Source organism: Ruditapes philippinarum, unplaced genomic scaffold (genome assembly GCF_026571515.1).
Source record: "Ruditapes philippinarum isolate M1 unplaced genomic scaffold, ASM2657151v2 ctg8380_1_1_1_1, whole genome shotgun sequence".
NCBI classification, from domain to species: Eukaryota; Metazoa; Mollusca; class Bivalvia; order Venerida; family Veneridae; genus Ruditapes; species Ruditapes philippinarum.
The window spans coordinates 3503-10089 of NW_026856480.1; the positions used below are offsets into that span (position 1 = coordinate 3503).

At 33.7% G+C, this 6587-nt stretch overlaps 1 long non-coding RNA gene across 1 annotated transcript; it reads right to left on the reverse strand.

Moving 5' to 3' along the window:
• Window positions 1-2203: 2203 nt before the first annotated feature.
• Window positions 2204-6091, reverse strand: LOC132746694 (uncharacterized). Its single transcript, XR_009628026.1, has 2 exons — window positions 5011-6091; window positions 2204-4368 (listed from the first exon to the last, which is right to left on the reverse strand). It is a non-coding gene; the product is annotated as an uncharacterized LOC132746694 (long non-coding RNA).
• Window positions 6092-6587: the final 496 nt, after the last annotated feature.

Consider the following 6587-nt stretch of genomic DNA (forward strand, 5'->3'; position numbering starts at 1 on the left):
GACATATAGAGGCATAACTTGGTTCCGTTGCTGGTATTATTACTCGCTCAAGAAATCTGTAATGAAGATAAGGAGAAACAATTGAATTTTTTTCAAATTTCAAGTTTATTGACAAATCGACAATGAGCATTGTCTTTCGTCATTTACGCACATTCACTGACTATATGGCAAGGACATTTAACATCAATATACCTATAAACATGTTTACATTTTTAAACTGAAACAATCAAACAAATGTATAGATAATAACAAGTTAATAAGCAACAATTTTATACTTCAGAGATAAGGGATTTAATTACTCGTTAAGAGCCTGTGAGAAGTTCCAAATAATTGTTTCGACATTTCATTGACACATCTATATATTACGCTATTTTAAAAAGTGTAAATTTTACTTTTTGTTGACATAAGTAATATTTTGATGAGATAATTTACATAATTTATTCAGTCTATAAATCCAATTCAATCTTCCTTTTTCAATTTCCAAAATTATGCGAAAAGATTTAATTAATCTTCAAATTCAAAAAAAATGTTTAAACTGACAATAGTAGTGTAATTTCGGTGAAAAAATAACTGTATGATTCCAATCCTGAATTAACTGGCCTCGGGTCCTATTTTTTAACAAACTTAAAAAAAATGCATTACAGTCATAGCGAATACTTGTAAGACTTAAATGATCAATAATTGAATGGAGTTTAGAAGCCCAACAATTTGTGATAGGTCTTTATATAGCATGTACATAGGGGAGTCGGGAGTTTTCAACTTTTATAGACGTTTCTTTACAAATAACTGATGACGGGAGTCTACCAAGTATACCATGAACGTCAGATGTTGGAGTTTTATTTTGTGTGTGTGTGCGCGCGCGTGTGTGCGTGTGTGCGTTCGTGCGTGCGTGTGCGGATGTGTTTTCTTTATTTCTTTTTCAGCTCACATGTCACCAAGTGACAAGATGCGAGGGGTCAAATTTATGATCAACAATCCGTCCGGCGGTGTCCGTCAGTCCCATAAACTTTTACTTTAAAGATATCAGTCAAACACACTCTTAGGCCGAATTAATCCAACTTCACAGCGGATGTTCAGTTGGTGGTAAAACTTTAAAAAATGTTCAAAGCAGAACTCTGGTTGCCATGCAAACTGAGAGAAAAAAACTTTAAAAAAATCTTCTTTAAAAAAGCCAAAGAGCGAGAGCTTAGATATTTGGCATGAAACATCTTCTTATAGGTATCTACCAAGTTTATTCAAATAGAACCCTGGGTCAAAAATTTGCCCGTCCCGGGCGGGGGAGTCATTGATTTACCTTATATGTATTAGGAAAAACTTTCAAAATCTTCTTTTAAAAAAACGAAATAGCTAAAGCTTAGATATGAAGCATGGAACGTATTCTAGTGAGTGGCGACCAAGTTTGTTCAAATAAAAGTCCTTTGATCATTTATTTTCGTTATATGTATATAGTAAAAACTTTAAAAAAAATCTTTTGCAAAAACCCCCAAAGAGCTAGAGCTTAGATATTAAGCATAAAAAATCTTCATATGGGTGTCTACCAACTCTACTCAAATAAAAGCCCTTGGATCAAAATTGGCCCTGCCCAAGGGGGTATTGATTTTCCTTATATGTATATTTTAATCACTTTTTAAAAAATTAATGTCTTTTTAAAAAGCCAAAGAGCTAGACCTTAGATATTTGGCATGAAACATCTCCTAATTGGTGTCTACCAAGTTTATTCAAATAAAACTCTAGGGTAAAAATTGGCCCGCCCCGGTATATGTACACATCTCTTGGGGTTTCTCTTAGCAGTAGCAACTAGAAATATTTATAAACATGCACTTTTTTCAGATACAAACATTAACTTTGAGATATCAGTTTAAGAGTTAAATTTTATATCTGCTTTTTTATAGTTTACAATATTACTTGTACGTTGTCATGGAGAGTTCAGGTGAGCGATTTTTAAGGCCATCACGGCTCTATTGTTTATATTTCCATACTTCTTCTTTCACGTATACATGTATGTCAATAACTTATGTGTGAGGGATATCTGTAACTTGTCAAATCAATAAATAAATTGCTGTTGTTGTTGTTTTTGTTTTTTTTTTGTTGTGAAAAATGATGAAAATAACATGTACAAATACCATTCTCTGTCTATTAAACAAATGTTTTGCCGGCAACTTGTTAATTTGTTATAACATAAGTAAAACTATAAAACTAAATATTCCATTTAAAAATGTAGTACATTTATTTTCAAACAGTATAAATATAATTAAGGGTTAACAAATATATATAAAAAAAAACATACAAAAGTACAGCAATAAAAGGCAAAATATTAGTGGTGATTATACAAGGCACTAAAATTATAAATTAATTATCAATTAACTTCGCAAGCGTAACCTTTTATTCCTTTCTATAAATATACTATTTACATTTTTATGGTAGGTTTTAACGTCCCACCTACACAGTATAATTCATATGGTGACTTTACAGCTTTACTGGTGGAGGAAGACCTTAGGTGCCCTTCTGTGCACTATTGCAGGTACAAAACATGTACCTGAGTAGAACAATCTTCCGTAAGTAAGCTGGATAGTTTCCTCATATGAAAGTCCCTGGTGATTATACAAACCTTCAGCGGTGAGGGGCAAGTGGTTTGAAGACAACGACCTTAACCACTCGGCCACCACTTTAAATCAAACAACAATTAGATAATAAGTGGTAATATATTTACAAATCGATATCTGTCGGACAACAACAAGACTTGATATTATTGTTTTAAATGTAATCAAGCTTTAAAACACGATATAAAATATTCAACGGTAGAATGATATTTGATCACTTCGGAAAAAATTCTTTTATACATCTTTTGCAAAATGCAAAATGAACAAATCAAATCAAATCAGCTTAAATGAATTAATTGGTCCCGGTACATTTATGGATAATAAAGTTCTAGAATTAGATTAAAGACGGCCATTCATTGGGATATTTTTTCTCAGTTTGGAAGTTTTTAAGCAAGCTTAAAGAAAGTGAAAATCTTCTTCAACAATTCTAACATTACAAAAAAGCATTTAGCTTAGTACATGTACAGCATAAATAAAAATCCTACAACATTTTAAACCATGAAATGAAATACACTGTTTGCTAGTCAGTCAGTATATGTGTTGAATTTTCCCTAAAAACAAATGATATATGGTTTGTCCAGCTTGAAAAAAACAAGAGGTCTATTTAAGATATTTAGCGTGGTAAAGCTATGTTCTCACCGCCGATCAGATCAACTCGATCGTCCCGATCACATTAATGCCCCGATAAAGCCCGACCAAGCTGGATCAAATGCAAATTCACGACTCCTACACGACCTCAAGTCGACCATGTTTACGACTTCTTCTCGACGACAACCCGACCAACATCCCAACCAAGACCTATACGCGAGTCATACACGATCTCAACTAGACTAACTGGACCTCTGCTCGATCGTTGCCAGATTTCCACCTGGTAAGACATGTAAATCCGATGTATACCCGACCAAACTAGATCGTTACACGATTTATTCTCGATCAACTAGATCTTCTACTCGATCACTATACGATCGCTTCTCGACGTCTTATCTACTCGATCGCTACTCGAATTTTTTTGACATGTCAAAAACAATCGGATAGGAAGCCAGGGCCATGCCGACCAAGGTTGGCCGCTCCGATCAGCCCCGATCACGCATGCAGACCGAGCTAGACCGGTGCCCGATCGCTTGATCGTGCTTGATCGAGTTGATCTGATCGGCGGTGAGAACACAGCATATTATGGTTAACAGTGGCAAGATAAGCGGAAAGGATAAATTGTTACATGGTGAAACGAAAAAAAAAAATGTTGAAAACTTTATAATGAAAAGTTATTGTGACTGGTGAAACACGTGTTCAGTATTAATGCAAATTTTACATAGTTGTGTATATTCTAGATCGTTTATTTAGTCTGGCAGTCAAATTTGAACTAACCATGCGTACGTTGAAATAAGATGAAATATTCATATACTTTCTTCGAAATGCAGCAATATATGCTCATCTCTCAAATTCTTTAACACTTAGAATTACACCACGTGATAGGTATCAATATTACTCTTGCTACAATATATATAAAACAGTGTTTTGCATTGCGTAAGTTGTGATATAAAATAGAGTTCTCTATCCTTGTTTCAAAGTAGTTTCTATAGTGTTGAATCAAGCCGTGATTATATTGAGCTATATCCCGTCGGGCCCCGTTTCGCTTTTCCTACTAGAGCTGCAGACAACAATGCCAACACGGCAGATACTATTGCCAGTATGAAGCATACACTGAATGATGAACTATCCTCTTTTCTTTCAGATGCAAACACTATCACAGCAATGGTTAGCACAATACCTTAAATAAAAAAAAACACCATGCATTTCTCTTATTTTAGTTTAAAGCGGCCTTCAAATTCGAAATTTGCCGTCATTAATTAAAATATATAAACAATAAGGTAACCCTTGGATACTTCTAACCTACCGGTCCGCTCTATATAAAATTAGTAAAAGTCCCGATCTATTTTTAGAAACAAACGTCACTGTTGCGTTATGAAGAGCTCAAGAAAGCTACTTTAAGCATATTGCGTCATTTTAGTTTAATTTGGAAAGAAAGTTTTGTAACTTTTAGACCTACATTTTGTATCACTTGTTTTCGTGTTTAACCACATAAAGATATCAGCAGTTTAAAAGCTATGCCATTGTTCTGTTTATGTCTTATTTAATTCATTAATTGAATTAATCAATTCAGTATTTCCATTTCTTTGAAAGATTTTTAAACGTCTTTAAACGATTAATCAAATTAAAGGTTAAACAACAAAGAATTACAAAGAAAAAAAATGCATTATATTTATCTGCCTTTTTCAAATTCCTACATTTTTTAAAAAGATAATACAAATTTTCGCCTCGCATACTAATACAATCGTGTTCAAGACAGTCCATAATATTATTTAATAAGAGAGCCCGTAATATTTAATTAAACAAACAAAAATGTACAAACCTCCAAATAAAGCCATGAATATCGTGCCTTGTGCGCTGTTCTGTGTGTTGAACTTGCAGTATAATAGGCCAAGAATTGTACTGAATGTTAAGCAGGCATTTCCGATGATCATTAACGCTTTAACAGCTTTCCACCAGCTTGTCTCTGTTATAAAAGAAATATAAGCTGTGTACTAAAAACAATAAGACATTATATATCCACCGTTTATCCCTGTGCGACTAAATGGTTTCGAATTACTGGAGTCTATGCATCTCCAGCAGGTGACGTGGTTTTGACCCATCGTGTTGCTTTAAAGCTTGTAACACTCGAGGTTAGCAAAAATCACCTTTCCTGATTCGGCGCCATAATTATGATCTAAATTACGTTGGTACGCCATAAAACCAAACAAAAATAAACAAAATTTATGCAAAATTACATTTCGCATCGTATATGTAACTTAATTCTAAAAATATCATTTACAAGTCGTCAGCCGCGGATGTTACTGAATTCTGAATTGATCAATTTTCATACATAAATGTTGTCCTAAAATATAAATGCCTAAGCCAGTGCTACAGGGCATGGGGTAGCGGCTGGAGGCTGTAGCCTGCATTTACTACTACCATCCATGTACAGGTCATGGATGAATTAGGTGATAGACAAGATTTTGAAAGTAAGCAAATATACTCATATAATGATTCAATGACAGGTAGTACAATTAATATCTTCCGTAAATAGTAAGCAACATAAACCTTGTGTTTACTAAATAAATGGTGTACGTTTATCACAGGGTTTAGCTCACTACAGTATTGGAGCAGTACTATAGACGCTTGCAGAAATCATGATCACTTAGTAGAAAAATATTTTTCAATAACACGTATTAAAGGATATAAATCTATATCTTATGAAATATTTTTTATAAAATTTATCAACAGTAAAATTATATCGGTTCAATTGTTATATGGCTGATTCCCGGGAAAAAAAAGTTGTAACATAGAATGGCTCTGTTATTTAATACACATGAAAAATGAACTTAAACAGAATAAAATGTTCCCGGAACAAAATATTATTTTGCTATTTTAACTAGGGTTTTATCCGTTTAGCAATAATTTTGCGCATTCGCCATTCGCTTTAAGGCAATTTATTGCAATTTTTATTTCATACAAACATTTAGGAAGAATTCTTTTTTAAAATCTACATAATATTTTTTGATATATAGCTTATACACTTTAATAAAGTTCATTGGCGTCCGCGCCGAAGCGCGGCGCTCTTATGGAATGAGATCAGATTTTGTGAAAGGGCGACAGCAACTTCTCGAGCCTTTTAGTCGGTCATAATAAAAGCCGAAAATTCCGATCGGTATGAGGGTGCTTGATTATTAAATAAGGGGGCAGGGGACCTAAACATGAAAAATTTTGTATTTCAGTGTGACCAGAAACACAATTCCAAATATTTCAAAATCTGTTTTCACAGTTCAGATAACCAGTTTGGCAGCAGCATTATTCAATGATATATGACTACATTGAAGAAAATAATAGTTTGCATGCATTGCTCTCCTTAAAAAAAATGACTGACAGCAGTTATATTTACCCCACCCAGCC